Source organism: Equus caballus, chromosome 22 (assembly GCF_041296265.1).
Source record: "Equus caballus isolate H_3958 breed thoroughbred chromosome 22, TB-T2T, whole genome shotgun sequence".
Taxonomy (NCBI): Eukaryota; Metazoa; Chordata; class Mammalia; order Perissodactyla; family Equidae; genus Equus; species Equus caballus.
In genome coordinates, this window is record NC_091705.1 from 19,501,513 (window position 1) to 19,519,824 (window position 18,312).

Consider the following 18,312-nt stretch of genomic DNA (forward strand, 5'->3'; position numbering starts at 1 on the left):
TCTGAGGCCTCTCTCCTTGGCCCGTTGATGGCCGTCTTCTTCCTGTGTCTTCGCGTGGTCTTCCCTGTGTGTCTGTGTCTTAATTTACTCTTTTTACAAGAACACCAGCTATATTGGATTAGGACCTGCCCTAATGATCTCATTTTAACTCAATTGCCTTTTTAAAGACTCTATCTCCAGATACAGTCACGTGAAGTACTGGGGGTTAGGATTTCAACAAACGAATTTGGGGAGAGGACACAATTTAGCCCATAACACCTATAATACTGGTTTGTTCTATTTTTTTAATTGCCAAATAGTATTCCACTGTGTGACTCCGCCACAACTTATTTATTCACTCTCTTATCTACAGACAACTGAGTTATTTCCATTTTGAGACTATTACAAACATTGCTGCCATCAACATCTCTAGTACGTGTCTTTTAGTGAACACGTGCACACATTTCCGTTGCGTACATACCCCTGAGTGGAATTGCTGTGTCATCAGGTATGGGAATGCGCAGCTTTAGCAGATGTTGTCAGACAGTTTCCCAACGCAGTTGTACATGCGCACGAGCAACGTATGAGAAGTCCAGTTGCTCCACATCCTTGCCAACTCTAATGTTATCACTCCCTTTTATGTTAGTTTCTCAAGCAATCTTAAAGATGGTTTCAGCAAGTTCATCTGCAAAATCTACGCTCCTGGGAACTATCTCAAGCATTTGCCATATAAATCCATGGATAACTTCAATTTCCTTTGTGCCAAGCACTCCGTCTTGGGAGTTTTAGCAGAAAGGCTCCCCAGAGTGGGATTGGCACGGCATGAGGAACTGGGCAAGGCCTACAGCCAATAAGTGACTGACTGAGGGAGGAGGAGGAGAGAAAGCCAAGACCAAGAAGCAGTTAATAGAGTTGTTTCTGGCCACCTGGGGAATGAAGACTGTGTTTGTACCCATCAGAGAGAGCTTAGAAGAGCCCCTGCAATATTGTCTGTGTCCTCACTGACACTTCTGGCTAGTCGTGTGTGAGAAGGAAATCCTGAGAGTCCCTCACATCCAGGCCACGCTAGGAGGCTTCTCAGAGCAGACCCTTCAAAACAGAGTCATCATCCTGAAGGTCACAGATTCAGGACAGACCTCCCATTCCTCAATTTCCTCCCTCATCCCATCCGCTCCAGTGCTGGAAATTCCCACAGAGCATCATTCCTCTGGGTTACGACATTCATCTTCCTGGTGTCTTCAACCCTCCAAGGACTGTCTGGATCTGAAGGGAACAGGAAGCTAACCATGACTATCCTGGTCCCCAGATGCAAGTCTGGTTCCTCAGAACCAGCAGCACGGGGGCCTGTTTGGAGAAGCAAATCCTTATCTTACTCTTTCAACCAAAACAAAATCCAGTTGAAGCAAATATTTAAGTGTAAAAAAGAAAGCATGAAAGTATTAGGGAAAAAAATGGTAAATGTATTTATAATCCTGGAGTGCAAAGTCCTTTCTAAATAAGATAAAAATCCAGAAGCAATAGAGGAAATGATCGATACATTCAACTCCATAAAATTAAAATCGTTTCAGGAATGAAAAATACCATCAAAAAGGTAAAAGATAAATAGCAAATAGGGATAAAATACGTAACACACTTATCAATGGGCTAGTTTTCCAAATTCACACATGCATAAAAAATTTGTACAGATCACAAAAGGCCTAACAACCCGATAGAAAAAATAGAGGAAAGGGTAAAAACAAGAGGTTACAAAAGAAGAAATGCAGATGTCCAATATACATAAGAAAAAATGCTCTTCCTTAATCATAAATAAGTAAATGCAAATTAAAACAATAATATACCTTTTTTAAACTGTACTGTCAAGAATACAAACATTTAACAGGAGCCATCTGAGGAGAGTTTGGGGAACCAGGTATGCATGGGCACTGTTAGTGGGTGTGTATACTGATTGGAGCCCTTCTGGAGGACAACTGGGCAACACCACCAAATTTTACCACTCATATAGCATTTGATCCAGCAATTCCACTGTTAGAAAATTCACTTCCAGGTCTACTGACAAAAGCAGCCGATGCGTATGTTCAAGATGTTCATTACATCTCTGCTTCATAGAAGCAAAAAACTGGAAGCGATCTAAATTTCAACCAAAAGGGAAATGGGCAATAAATTGTAGTATATCTATGGTAATGGAATACTCTATGCCTGTGGGGGTAAAAAACAAATTAGGCAGACCTGTGTGTAATATATAAATAAATCTCCAAAATACATTAAGTGAAGAATGCAATTCACTGAATAATGAGTGAGCCTTTGTATAAATAAAAAACCTGAGAGTACAAGAGGAATGTTTTTGCTACAAATACTCAGAAACGTGAGTAACGTGCCTTAAACAATAAAGATGCTTAATTATCTCCCATAGCAAGGAACCTGAAGGTTGGGAGTCCAGGGTTGGTGACAAAGTCATCAAGCACCTATCTTTCTGTCCTCCATCCCCAGGTTGTTTGATCTCTTATTGTCGCTTCCTGTGACGAGATGGCTACTTCTGCTCTAGGCACCAGATCCACATTAAAGGCAAGAAGACGGGCCTGCCCTGTGGCCAAGTGCTTAAGTTCACGTGCTCCACTTCGGCAGCCCAGGGTTCGGATCCTAGGCATGGACATGACACCACTCCTTGGGCCATGGTGAGGCAGCATTCCACATGCCACAACTAGAAGGACCCACAACTAGAATGTACAACAATGTACTGGGGGAACTGGGGGAGAAAAAGCAGAAAAGAAAAAGATTGGCAACAGTTGTTAGCTCAGGTGCCAATCTTTAAGAATAAATAAATAAATAATGAAAGGCAAGAAGAGGTAGAAGATTTAATGCTCTTCTCATTGGCCAGACTGTGTCACATGACCCTCCTCTGCCATCCAGTTACAAGGCTCTCTGGGAAAGTGAGTATCTAGCAAAAAAGGAACATATTACCATGATTGGCTTAGCCAACCATGATTTGTCTTTCAAGGCTGGGCACATTGCCACCCTGAACAAACTCTTCAACAAGGATTATCTGAGGGCCAGCTGCAGCCAAGTGGTTAAGTTCACATGCTCTACTTCAGCAGCCCAGGGTTTCACTGGTTTGGATCCTGGGCACCGACATGGCACCACTCATCAGGCCATGCTGAGGCGGCATCCCACATAGCAGAGCCAGAAGGACCTACAACTAAAATATACAACTATGTACTGGGGGGCTTTGGGAAGAAGGAAAAAAAAGAGAAGATAGAAGATTGGCAACAGATGTTAGCTCAGATGCCAACCTTAAAAAAAAAAAAGGATTATCTGAATGATAATCCATATTTTATTAGAATAACAATCAGTTATTTTAAGCCCAATTGTAAAAATGTTTAAAATGAATCAGTGAATAAACCATCAAACAGGCTAGAGTTATGGCCATCTGGTTGGCTTTATTGAGAACCAAGGATAGATGATAATCCCAATGTTACTGACCGCAGGTGGGGCAATTTAGAGGATCTGTCATGAGAGAAGATCGAACAGCAATTCTCAGCAGGGCACAGAGTCTGCTTTAAGCTCCCAGACCACTCCCAAAGGGCTACCTACCGACAAGACCCAGAATTTACCAATAGCCTGATCTTTTTTAAGAACATAAGTTGGACCTATGTCTTCCTTCAGTGGGCTGGGGACTACTTCCCTAAGACCCAAGAAAGTTGCTTTGTCCAAGGTGCTGACTGACTCAGGTGAGTTCTACTTAGCCCAAGCTACTACCTAGCGCTCCCTGCTGGAGAAAGAAGTGATCCCACAAAATGCCCTGAATCAGAGCAGGATCTGGGTTCTTGCAAGGTTCCCACACTTTCCAGCAAGTCTCTTCAACTTAACGGCATTCAGTTCCTTCATTTGTTAAATGGGGCCAGTGGACCCACCATCTCAAAGGCCTCTTCCAGGTCTGTAAGGCAATTCTAAACAAACGTTCTCCCTCCGCCACCGCCTGTGTGGAATTCACCCACAGAGATTCTGGGTGTCCAACACACCTGGATTCAAATCTCCCCTTTACAAGTTCTGTGACCTTGAGCCAGTTATTTAACCCCTCTGAATTCAACTACTTATCTAAATAACAGAAAAAGTAATACTTCACACGAGAGGAGGCTCACCTGGTTTCTCCTCCAACTAAACCTACTCTTTCTGGGGTCCCAAGTGGCCTCCATGTTGCCAAACCCCATGGGCACTTCTTTCTCCTTATCTTGCCTCTTTGCAACATCTGACAGTGTCCCTTACATCCTTCTCTCCTCCTTGAAGCTCCTCCCTCTCTCTTTGATCCGAACTTCTGGTTTTCTCCTCCTTTCCCAGTCACTGTTTCTCAATCTCCCTTATGAGATTTTCTTCTATTACCCTTTAAATGCCAATGTTTTAAAGCACATAAAAACATACTCAAGCTCACTCACAATGAAAGGAATGCAAATTAAAACAATGAGAGGTCATTTTTCATCCATCAGATTAGCAAAACATGAAGAATTTGGCAACAGTCTGTGGGCAACGATGTAGAAAGGCAGAAACTCGTGCGTTGTAGAAGTCTAATTGGTAAAACCCCTTTGGAGGGCAATTTGGCACAATCAAAATTTAAATGTATGAGAGGATTTAATCCAGCAATTTCATTTATAAGAATTTTTACTAGAGATAAAATCTACTAGACATATACCAAATGCCCATTCTCTGCTTCTTTACAACAGAACCTGATTTTGTTGGCAGAGCAATGAGCCAAACTAAAAGAAATTTTCCAGCCTGCTTTGAGATAAGGTTGGTTGCTTGACACAGGTCTGGCCAATGAGATGTAAGCAAAAAATTTTTGGAAGACTTCCAAAAAATCTCCTTAAAAAATAGCAGACAGCTGATGATGCACCCTTTCTCCCCTTTGTTGTCTTCCCTCCTGCCTGGAATGTGGATGTGGTGGCTGGATCTGGAGCAGCCATCTTGTAACCACAAAGAAAAGAACATGGAGATCTTGCCATGATATCATTTAGCCACTAAACCAATGCCAGCATTTGCCTTCCCCAGATTTCTCATGACATGAGAAAAAGTAAACTTCTATATTGTTTAAATCTCTGTTGTTTGAGTTTTCTCTTACATGCAGCCAAAATTTATCCCTAAATAATGTTGTATAAACAAGGATATTTTTGCAGTATTGTTTATCTATCAAAAGCGTGGAAACATACTGAATTCCCACTTATAAGGAACTGATTAATTAAATTATGGGATAGGCATATGATGGAATATTATGCAGCTGTATAAAAGAATTAGGTAGACTTTTAGTACTAATAAGAAATGATCTCCAAGATATTTAGTTAAGTTTTAAAAGAAAGATGTAGAAAGACAAACATAGTGTGCTAATAATTTGTATAAAATTGCTTTTTAGGCTTAGAACATCTCCTAAATACAAAAGAAACTAATTTGCTTCTGGGGATGGGGCCTCGGTTACTAGGGATCAAGAGAGGAGGACTCCCAATTCATCATACACCTTCTTGTACTGCTTGAATACTCATCATGTGCTATTTTATCTTCCCCAAAAGTTTGTTAATTAGAATTGTACTGCTTTATCAAAAAGAGAGAGAGAGAGAAAGAGAAGAGGGAAAGCCAATGATTTCCATGACTCCTTCTTTTCCCTTCCTTCTTTTCATCGGATGACCCCATCCCATGGCCTCAACTGTCACATATATCTTAATAGACTCAAACCCAAATATTTAGTCATAAGCCCTGTGATGAGTACCACCCTTATCTATCTGACCACCCTCTGGACATCACCACTTGGAGGTCCCACAGGCACCCAAATTCAGCATGCCCAAACCTGTAAGCATGCTCCTCCATGTGTGTTCTTGGCAAAATGCGCCAGCCTTCAGCCGGCAATGCACTCAGTGGCCCCACCATCTGTAAAAGGAGAATCACTCCAAGTCCTGCTTTCCGCCCTCTGTCTCAAACTGCCCCCTCTCCTGTCTGGTTTCCTTGGTCTCCCTAGAGACCCTGCACCAGTGGCATATACCCCGCATTTCACTTCTTGTTCACTGTCTTCCCTCCTTAGGCTGTCATTCCCATGGGAAGAGGGACCATGCCTATGTCTTTCTCTGCTAAATTCCTCATATTGATAGCAGGGTCTGATAGCAGGGGTCATACACAACTTGCACAAGCTAAAAGATGTGGTCATCACCTCAGCCTCCGCATCCAGTCACGTCCCATCCTTTCCACTTCCCCACTAGCCCCCAAACCACTCACCTCTCTCCATCTCTGAAACCACTGTCCTAATTCAGGTCTTGTCACTTCTCCCCCAAATCATAGCCACAGTCCTCAACAGGACTCCCTAAGTTCAACTTGGCCCCCTGTCACTGATGTCAGAATGGAATTTTTCACATGGTAAGCTTGTCATGTCACTCACCAAATAAATAACAATAATAAATAAATAAACAAACAATAATAAACAAGTATTATAAAGGTACTCTGCTGAGTTCAGACCCTATTACAGGCCCTGGACCCTCAAAAGGCCCTCTCACCTCATACCTCTGAGCCTGTCTCAAAGCCTTGGCCTTGTCACATGGAACCATTTATACTTCCTCCACATTTTCTGTGCCTACACCCACTTTCCTTCCTCCACAAGGAACACTGCAACCACTCCCCACCACCATCCTTTGATTGCCCTTTTAGTTAAATCCTTCAAACTTAGCTCAAAGGTCACCTCCTCCAGGAAGCCACCACCATGGTTACCCAGCCTAACAGAGGGGACCCCCTGCCATTAGTGTCTCTCCCTCTGGACTGTAAGCTCTTGGAGGGAGGGGCCATGTCTCATTTGACTCATATCCTTGGTGCCTAGAAAAGTGCCTGACACACAGAAGGATCTCAGTAAATGGCTGTTGAATGATCCCACAAAGAAATGGGTAACTGAAGAAATGAATGAATGGGTTATTGCTGGAATAAAAGGAGCCACATGTGAATTATATGATGCCACGCCAGGTACATAGGTATTCAACAAGTTTACTTGCATTCCTTCCTTCCACTCTCCTGTGACTTGATTTCCCCCCATCTTTCCAGCCCAGTGGGGTCCCCCTGACAGGAAGGATGCATATGCTGCTGGAGCTTGACCCCACCTGCTCAGAAAGGACACCCCCAACCTTCTTGCTCAGTGATTCTGAGAGTTCCCAGAGGGTCTTACAAACTGACCCATTGGCTGCCTTCACCACATCACATGTACCACGTTTCCTCTTCTGCCCCAATGCCATCTCCAGGACTCGCAGAGCCACTGTCTCCAGGGCTTACAGGACAGCGCCACTGGCCTGCCCAGGGTGCTGTCTCAATACTCCTTAGCTTAGGCTTGCAGCCCTTCATGACACCAGGCCCAGCCAGTGAGGGGTACCCCAGACCCCACCGCCCTCTCCATCCTGCCCTCCCTGCTCCCTTCCTCTCACACCCACTGTGGGACTCCCTTCCAGCCCCTGGCCCTCCCAGCAGGGGCAGCCCATGGGCTCCAGGCAGCCTTCCCCTCCTTCCCCTCCTAGACTCCAGGGGCTCACAGAGACCTCTCCAAGGACATTTCTACCTCTTGGGCCTGGCCTCAGCTCCTGGAGCGCTGACTGCACAGCTGGGAGCTGGAACCCTACAGCCGCCAAGAGGCCAGAAAGGACACAGTTTATTCCCATCCCTGCTTCCCTCTAAATCTGAACCGTGACCAAGAAGAAAAAAAACAGGAGAGAGAGATGAAAAACCATAGGAACAGGGTGTCCTTTTCCATTGCCTCTCCAACTCTGTCAGGGGCTTAGTCCAAAAGAGGCTTTAATTGGTCAAACTATGTGTTTTTCACTGAAAGAAAAGCCATAAACAAAATATGATTCACATTTGGCATAGCAGGGCCAGGGGAGGGGGCCCTCGCCTTTGTTATGCCCTTCAAAAGGAAATTGGGGTGGGGTGGGGAGGGCCCAGAACCAAGGACACATCCCCAGGGGCGCCATGGAGTCTGTGGCCTGCGTCAGGCCACAGTGGCCAGTGCTGTCTGCCCTCACTTCCCGGCTGGGTGCCCAGCACTGACCTCACACGGGCCGCCTGCACCCTGAGCTTGTGGGAGGTGGGAGGGGGCCTGCAGCTTGGGAGCTTGGGGGCCACGAGCAGAGGATGGAACTTCCACCCTCCAGGCAGAGGAGGTACCCAGAGGCCCAGGCGGACCGGACAGGCAGGAGCAGCAACCTCTCTTCTGACCACAGCTGCTCCCGTCTCCCCTCTCACTCCACACTCCACAGCATCCCATTTAACAGTCATGTGAAATCCCTCCAAGCAGGGAAGAGGCTTTCTGTCTGCTGGGTGATGGGAGTTAGAGACAAGATACGTCAAAATGGTAAAAAGTCAATTGATAAGAAGTCGATTGGGCGCGTGTCACAAACTAGGGACTCACATCCCTCTGGTAAATTTCAGGAGCTTCCAGATGAACTCACCACCTCACCCAAACCTGCCCCAGCCGAGGGCTGGAGTTCCACCATGAGAGCTCCATTGCACTGACGAGATCTGAAGAACCTGGGGGAAGGGGCATCTTAGCCCCCACACGGTTTTGGTAAGAAGAACAGGGAGTGATCATGAGGACACTGGAAATGCAGTGTGTGTGTATGACAACAGAGAGAGGAGGAGGGACGAGGAGAAGGAGGTGGGAAAGTGGGTGGAGAAAAGCTGGAGGAAGGAGCACTCCAAAGAAGCAGAAAGAAGCTGGGGGCCACAACCCAATCAACTCAGCCTCCCCCTAGGTCCCAGAAACCCAGGGTCAAGGTGGACCAGAGCAGTCAAGAAAGCCTTCCTGGAGGAGGCAGGATTTGAGGGTCCTCCAAGGAAAGGGATAGCTTGGGCCAAGGTGAGGAGGAGCACCATCCCCAGAAGGCTCCTGAAAAAACTAGTGCATTTCACCTGAGAAGATGGAGGCCCGGCGAGGTATTCTCTGGCAAGCAGTTTCTTACCTCCGTGAACAAAGAGAGCTGGGTCCCAGGAAGGGAGAGTGGGGCAGCGGGTTCCCCTGGGGATGAGGAAGATGGAAATAGGGAGCCGGGAGAAGGGAGAGACCAGCAAAATGAAGCCAGGGCAAGTGAGCCTGGGGCCAAGGAGGAGCAGAAGATGCGCCCAGAGGCCAACGGGAGCTGTTCGAAAGGTCGGCATGGCAGAACAGGGAGCCAGCAGGACCTGAAGACCAAGTGTGCCCATCTCACAGCTGTGCCTGGCACCGGCCTTCGGAGACAAGCAGGTGAAGTGCCTGCAGGCTTGTTAATGTGCCCAGTATCTTCAGGTCCCTTGCAAGTCCTGGGACTCGCTCAGATCTCATCAGGGTCTCAGTCTCAGGCTGGCGCCCAATGCCCTGATGTTTGCTTTCTCAGAGCCAGATTCCCTGAATCCCATTGGGCCCTTCCCCAGCTAATGTCCCGAAGAGCCTCTGGCCATGTAGGCCCCACTAGGCAGCTCCTCTCTCTCTCTCTGTCTCTGTCTCTCTCTCTCTCTTTCCAATGTGGAAAGAGACCTGGGCAAGGAGTCCAGGTTTAGTCAGGCCCAGGGACAAGCCAGCACCTGTGTCTGGGCTTCCATGTCCTCCATGAGGAAAATGGGAGGCATGGCCCTGCCTATGTCACAGGGTGCTTTCGGATGGAACGAGGTAAATGCACGGGAAAGCTCTTTGGAAACTTCCACATGTTGTGAAGGGTTATTTTGATTATTATTCATGTCTGATTTCGCCGCCTCCGTGGAGCCCCAGCTCAACTTTGTGCCTATGCGATGCCAAAAGAACCAGTCAAATCCATCAAAAAGTCACTCAATTGAGTGGGAAAAAATGCAGGCGGCTCTGATACATGCTATCGAAAAAAATAAAGCCACGAGCAGATCACTGGTGTTTTTGAGAACTGGCAGTGTGCTGTTCTAGGCGCTGTTTTTGAGTTTTTCTAGGGCTTTCACCTCCTGTGAACCAAAAAACTGATGACGGAAAAGACCAAGCCCCTCCATTGTTTCCCAGGAATGAGTACAGGTTCCGGATGCCAGGCTTAGGGGAGGGCGGGGAGACAGAAATCTTTGCAGGGGAGGGCCTGTGTCACTGCTGACCCCTCACGCATGCCAGGTCTTAGGCCAACGGACTGTCTTCTGTTGGCAAGGTCACCTTTTCCAGCTGAGAAGCAACTTTGAGAGGTCCCCACATTGGTTAGGGAGAAAGGAGATACCTGAACGGTTTGCAGAACCAGCAGAGGCTGAAGGAGCCGTGGCTCTGACCCCAGGGGCTGGCACCCAGACGAAGGAGACCGGGGGAGGAGGAGTTGGCATCCGGGGAGAGAGAAGATTCTGAGATAAGAAGATGTTTTTAAAACATAAATATCCCAAGAGAGTTGCTTCAGAGTGACAAGCAACTCAAGTCAGTTCGTTTTGCTCCATGCGAGCAGTTCCACTAAGCATTTTGCTGGGGGGGAAGATAAAATCTAATTTGAAGAAAAGCCTTGGCTATCAGCCGAGAGTTTTATTTATGTAGGCCTCCCCAGCACACCGTTCTCATCCGGAGGTATCTGCCTCTAAAATGAAGCTTCTGGATGGAAATGGGAATATATATGAGCAAAAAACAAAGGCACAGTCAGAATTTAAGGCTATCAATTAACAAGTCCTTCCCGAGCATCCATGCATTCCCAATCCCTTGCTAAAGACGGGTAGGAGGAGGGGAGGGGAGGGGGAGAGAAGTCTCAGGAAGAGCAAGCATGGGAAGGCTAAACCAGGGCTATGCTATGGGTGATAGGAGTTCAGGGTCAAGTGTGGGCTCCACGGACAAAGCAGGTCTTGAGATAATATTTGGAAAAGAGATTTGGGGACACATTAAAATATCTTTTGATGATTATTAGCATACTGTTTGAAATAGGACTTGAAAAATGGTTAATATAACAGATACTGTCAGTGCTCCACCTGTATCCCCTTGGGACCACTATTTCCATAACTTCCACCTGCCAGCATCTGCAACTCTCTTTTCCTGGGGGACCCCTTGGGCTGCTGGAGCTCTCCCTGCATGAGTAGGGGGCAAGCTACAAGGGACAGGGAATTAACACCCACCCCCAGCAGCTACAGCAAATGACTGATGGGAACAGGAGTATAGATACCCTACCTCCCTCCCCTCACTGATGGGATAACTCCGAGGTCCCTGTTCTTCACAGTCACCCAGAGCTGGCCAGTGGGGTCAAACCCCAGTTGCCCACAGTGGTAACTGGCTTGTTGTTAATCCACCTTTACTGGCTTCCTTGCCTTCTCTGTCTCACTTCCCTACTCCTCAACTAATGTTTCCTGGGATCACCTCCCAATCAACTACTTGTACTTGAATCGTTGTCTCAGGGTCTACTTCTGGGGGAACTCAAATTGAAATTCTACATATATTTTTGTCATCCTTTCAAGTTTAATCTTATATTTTTTAATCCCGTTTAATCCTCCAGCAGGCTTAGGAAGTAGAAATTATTCCCATTTTTCAGATGATGGAATTGAGACCCTGAAAGTTAAGATAACCAGCTGAAGATCACATAACAAGTAACTGATATACACCTTGGGTTGTATTTAACATCCAATTTTCTGACTCCTGTTCTGGTACTCTTTCCATCACACCCCACTGCCTCTGGTCATCCCCATCTCTAAATAAACTCTGCACAAAAGTTTAGCCTTAGAGTTCATGTCGGCAGTGTCCTTACAGGAGGGGTGTATGGAAGGATACATTTTCTAAAACTTTACATATTTAGGCTATAAAGAACATATTCCTGTTACTTTTACATATGAACACTTTGGGGAGCCAAGGATTCTTGGGTCACAATCCTAGAACTCTGCTGCTAAATAATTCCCAAAGTAGTGTATACAAGACACTTTTCTATGGATATTAATAGAGGCATAACATTTGTTGTTGGGAACTATGGGTAAACAAATATAAATAATTTATTTTTCACTAAATTAATGGGCTTTATAAATTTCGAAAGGAAGTATATAGTCTATAGCACTTCCCAAGCATGCGTCTTTCTTTCAGAGCATACCCATCCCAGTTTCCCAAGACAACGATGGACATAACATCTGCTTAAGAAATGATGCTGTTGCATTTACTCCACTTTCTTTATCAGGGAGAAATCTGAGTCCAGACTGAATTTCTTTTCTCAGTATACCTGAATATGGAATCTTCACCAGGATGCATTGAAATATCAGATTCTTTGTTATTATTTTTTTACTGAAACATGATTCAGCTCTTTTGATCGTCATCATTTCTCATCTTAGAAAAGCAATACTTAGTGCCTTTGATTATTGCTTCCATTCCATTTTTTTGATGGGCTCCATGGTTTCTCTTCAGAGTTGCCATCCTCTCTCTCATCAACTTCATCTCTTTGATCTGTTGTCAAGGCATTCCAGAAGATTTCCCTAAGTTTGCCCTCTCCGTCACTAATTTTATTTTCTGCAATGTCATTTAGGTTCTTTACTACTTTCAACATGTATTTTATGCTATTGAGTTTTTGTCTTGCTTGACTAGATAATACATGCACAGGATGCAAAGCTGAAAAGGGAAAATGGCAAACAGTGGAAAGTAGCTCTCCTTTCCAACCCTGCCCCTGAGGCGTTTCTCTCCACAAAGGCAAACATTGTTACCAGTTTCGTAGAACCCTGTTAGAGATAATCTATATGCAAGTGTATACACACAGACACATCTGTCTATCTGTCTATCTCTTTACATGTTTTTAGTGACAAACACCTATACAGTTGGTAATATGTCTGACAAATGAGTACATTTCCCAACCTCTTCCAGGCTCATAGTGTCAGTTATGACTCTCATGGATGCAAAAAAACAGATAGCCCAACTCACAATAGTATATAAGGACATTAATTGTTTCTCATGAGAACATGGCAGCTTTGGGACTGATCGACTCAGCAGCTTGCACAATCATCAAGAACCCAGACTCCTTCCATCTTTTTGTTCTGTCAGCCCCAGCGTATCAGCTTGTTAATGAGGCTTCATGGTCCCAAGATGGCTACAGGAGTTCCAAGAATTACACCAGAAACAATAACTTCTTGAAGCAGAAGAGTGGCTATCTTATCATTGTGTGATTCATGAAGAATGAGAAAATAATTCCCAGAAGACACCAGAAGATATCCTCTTGCTTCCCATTGGACACAACTGAGTCACATGCCTACATCTGAACCAAACTTTGGGTATGAAAACAGAATTTCCCTGATGGCTTTAACCAGTTAGGACCCACTCCCTAGGTCTAGGAAAGGGACGAGTGCAAGGCTTGAAGATAGATAGTGAAACCGCCTCAAGGCTCTTCTGGGAAGGAGAAATGGGAGCAGGGGGTTACAGCGGGGGATGGATGTTGGGTAATCAGCCAACCGTGTCTCTACACCACACATTCTTAATCATATCAGTTACCATCAGTCCTCCTGGCTCCCTCCCTGAGCTCCCAAGTCCTCAGCTCAAAGCCTCTCTGTGCTTTCCTTTCGGTGACGCAAACCACCACCTCCCTCCCCCCAAACACTTCCGGTTGTCCTCCCACCCCGTGAGAAGCACTCCTGCACTATGAAGCTCCTCTCAGGACATTCCACAAACCTCTTGCCTTACCGGAATCTAGCTGGCCCCTAGGACGCTCTTCCCTTTAGGCCCTCTCTAGTGGTCGCCTGTTTCACCGCTTATATCCCCAGAATCTCATTGCTAAGGACTGAATGTTTGTGTTCCCCCCCAAATTCCTAGGTTACAATCCTAATCCCCAATGTGATGGCATTAGAAGATGGGGCCTTTGGAGGTCATTAGGGGAAATGTAGAGCCCTCATGAATGGGATTAGTGCCCTTGTAAGAAGAGACACAGAGAGCTTGCTTCCTTTCCCTCTGCTCTCCACCATGTGACAATACAATGAGAAGCTGGCCATCTGCAAACCAGGAAGCAATCTCTCACCAGACACAAGGTCTGCTGGCACTGTGGTCTTGGATTCCCCAGCCTCCAGAACTATGAGAAAGAAGTGTTTGCTGTCACCAGTCTATGCGAATTGAACAGTAGTCCTCTATGCTTCCTGACCCTGATCTCCCCATTCTTGTTGAAACTCCAGATCCTTTGAGATTGATGTCATATGGCTTTGCCACCCTTGCCCACTCCTCACTGCTGCCGTCCATCAGCCTCCTAGTCACTCCTCTCATTTGCTAACAATTCTGGCATCTAATGACAGTCCTCCACTCGTTTCCAGTTCTGATTTCAACATCCACATGTATGGCCCCACTCAAAACCCTCATCTTAACTGTGACACTTTCTTCTCCTTCACGCCTCTTCACCCAACTCTCCCTAAGGTCACGCTCTGGACTTCGGCATCATGCAAATAATCTCTGAGAACTACCTATTTTTTTAAAAGCTGTCATCCGACAATACCGAGGAAAATTCATATACGCATTTACTTTCTGATGCAGCAATCTCACTTCTAGGAATCCCAACGCTGCACCAGCAAAAATATAAAAAGATTTATGAATAAAGCTAGTCATGGCAGCAGTATTATTTATAACATTAAAAGACTGGAAACAATCCAAAATCCAACAATAGGGAAGTGGTTAGATTAGTCAGAGTTCATCTGTACAGTGGACTGCTATGCCACTGTAAAAAGCAACTAGGAAGATCTCCATATACAATTAAAAGTGATCTTCAAAATATTTTAAGTTAAAAAAAGAAGCAAGGTATGAGATAATGTGTATAGTTTTCTTTCTATCTTTGTATAAGAAAGGAAACAAAGTGTGTGTGTGTGTGTGTGTGTGTACACGTGTGTGTGTGTTTGTCCAAAAGGAAGGAATCTTGGTTTGGACTGCCATAACAAAATACCATCGACTGGGTGGCTTAAGCAATGAACATTTATTTCTCATAGTTCTGGAGGCTGGAAAGCCCAAGATCAAGGCGCTGGCAGAGCCAGTGTCTGGTGAGAGCCCACTTCCTGGTTTGTAGACAGCTGCCCTCTTGCTGTCTCCTCACATGGCTGAGAGAGAGAGGAAGTAAGCTCTTGCAAGTCTCTTCTTATAAGAGCACTAACCCCATAGTGATAGCTCTGCCTCATGACCTCCCAAAGGCCCCATCTCCAAATATCATCACATTGGGGATTACGATTTCAATGCATGAATTTGAGGATAACTGAACATTCATAGCAGAAGGTAAACCAAAAACCAATTTTTACAATGGTCAACAGTAAGGGGAAAGAGAGAACTTGGGAGATGGAATGGAATTTGGGAATCATGTAAATGTTTCACATACTTTTTTGAAAAAAATAAGTAAGTTAATTCAAAAAGAAAACAAAAGCATCTCTAAAAGTAAAAAATAAGCTGAAATAAATGAGTTGAATATATATAAAGTTGGTGGAATAACCATACACAGGATAACTATTTCAAATGACTTAGAAACATAGTATTTTGACCATGCATGCCTGGTGAGTTATATTCTAAGGACAAAATGAACCACAGAGAAATGGTGGGCTGCACACAGTAGTCTTACTATGAGCAATAGTCACTGTACTTGTTTCCTATTGCTGCTGTAACAAGTAACCACAAATCTAGTGGTTTAAAACAACACAAATGTATAATCTTATACTTCTGGAGGTCAGAAGTCTGAAATGGGTCTCACTGGGTTAAAAGCAATGCGTTGGCAGGGTTGTGTTCATTTCTGAAGGCTCTAAGAAAGAATTTATTTTCTTATCTTTTCCAGCGTCTAGGGGCTGCCCATATTTCTTGGCTTGTGGGCCCCTTCCATCTTCAAAGCCAGCAATAAGCAGCCTAGTTTTTCTGCCGTCTCTCTTGCTCTGACTCTTCTGCCTTCCTCATCCCGGTTAAAGGATGCTTGGGATTGCATCAGTCCCACTTGGATAATCCAGGATACTCTCCTTGTTTTAAGGTCAGCTGATTAGCAAATTTAATTCTCCTCTGCAGACTTGATTTTCTTTTGCCATGTAATATATTTACAGGTTCTAGGGACAAGACATGGACATCTTTGGAGGGCCATTGTCCTGCCTACCACAGTCTGCACACTGGCCCCCAAATAGTCACATCTGTCTCACACGCAAAATGCATTCATTCCATCCCAAGGTCCCAAAAGTCTCGACTCATTATAGCATCAAGTCCAAAATTTCATCTCAGTCTCATTAGTCCAAAAATTCCAAATCTCATCTTCTAAATCAGATTTGGGTAAGGCTCTGGCAATAATGCATCTGAGACACAATTATCCTCCATCTGTGAACCTGTGAAACTCAAGAAACAAGTTATCTGCTCCCAAAGTACAATGGTGGGATAGGCATAGGATACTAATTATAGACATTTGGTTTAAAGAAGAAAATGGAAGTAAAAACTTTCAGCCAGGAAAATTCCATTTGGTTCCATAGTCTGGGAATAACCCTCTCTGGCTCAAGTCTCCATCCTTACAGGCATCCTCTCTTTCTTTTATGAAGTGTACCACACATTTGCATCTGAGTAGTTTTATCAGCTTGTTTCTTGCCTATAGAATTTTAGGGGTCCAGCAGCTTTCTTTCATTTTGTCCTCTCTCTGTACCTTTTGGTCCAAGCTGGCAGTGTTTCTGCTGGCATAAAGTTCCCAAGAGCCCTGTGGATCTCCTGTGTATATCTCAGGGATTCACTCCATTAGACAAGAGGCTCCCATACGGAAATTTTCTAGATAATCCCATCTCATGTGGCTTCTGCTGAGAAAGCTGAGGGATCCGTGAGTCACACACCTTTATAGAGCCCTTTATAAGACTAAATACTCTGAACTTTGATCCTTCCAAGGCACTAATGAAAGGTTATCCATCCACACTTTTAGATTTCTCTCCAGAGCATGCTTTCCTGACATTGAATCTCCTAATTTTAGCTTCTTTTGCAATCTGGATAAGCTAAGAATTTCACAAATCATCAAATTCTGGTTCCTTTTTACTTAACAATTCTTTCCTCAACCAATCTCTTTCTCTCACATTTTATTATAAGAAGCAAGAAGAAAACAGGCCACACAGTTAACACCTTGCTTGGAAATCTAAGCTAAATATCAAATTCATCATTTACAAGTTTTTCTTTCCACATAACTGCAGAACACAATTCAGTAAGCTTTCAGCTAATCTTTCCACCAGTTTCCAATAACATGTTTCTCATTTCCATCTGAGCCCTCCCCAGCAGTACTTCTAATGTCCAGATTTCTGTCAATAGTCTGTTCAGGATGATTTAAGTATCCTCTAAGGCAACTGAGGTTTCCTCCACCATGCTTCTCACTTCCTTCTGAGTCATCACAAAAAGAGTCATTAACATCCATATTTCTAACAATCTATTCAGCAATCTAGGTTTTTTTCTATCATGCTCCTAAAAATTCTTCCAGCCTGCTGTATTTGTTTCAGCAGCACCTTGCCTCCAGGCACCAAAATCTGTATTAGCTTCCTATTGCTGCTCTAACGAATTACTGCAAATTTAGCGGCTTAAAACAATGCAAATTTATTATCTTACAGTTCCGGAGGTCAGAAGTCCAAAATGGGCCTCATTGGATTTAAAACCAAGGCTTTGGCAGAGTTTCATTCCCTTCTAGAAGTTCTAGGGAGAATCTAGTTTCTTGAAATATCCAGCTTCTAGAAGTTGCCCACATTCCTTGACTCATGGGTCCCTTCCATCTTCACAGCCAGCAGTGGCCAGTCTAGTCTTTCTCATGATGCTGTCTCTCTGGCTGTGACTCTTCTGCCTCCCTCCTCACCATTTAAGGACTCTTGTGATTACATTGGGCCCATCTGGATAACCCAGGATGCTCTCCTTGGTTTAAGGTCAGTGGATTAGTAAACTTAACTCTTTCTAAAACTTTAATTTCCCTTTGCCATAAAACATAAAAAATTCACAGGTTCTCAGGATTAGGACATGGACGTCTTTGGAGGGTCATTATTCTGCCTAATGTAGTTGGTACTGTGGTTATGTAATTTACTCACACATACATATATATATATTACAATAAAGCAAATGAGTAATTATAAGGTTATAAGGAATCAAACTGATTTTCAGCATATGATAAAAGACGCACAAATATAAAATCACATAAAGTTAAGTAAAAACCTTGTAATCTCTAAATTGAATTGGAAGTGCTACATTAAACTTATGATTAATTTTCTCTTTCTAATGCATACATATGCATTTTCTAACTCTGTCTACTGCAAAGGCAGTATGGTGGTCTTAAAACATGTCCACAAGGTCTTGAGGGAATTACGTTAAGTGAAATAAGCCAGATAGAGAAGGACAATCTCTGTATGACTCCACTCATATGAGGAATTTAAACATGTGGACAAAAAGAACAGATTAGCGGCTACCGGGGAAAGGGGGGGTTGGGGGGC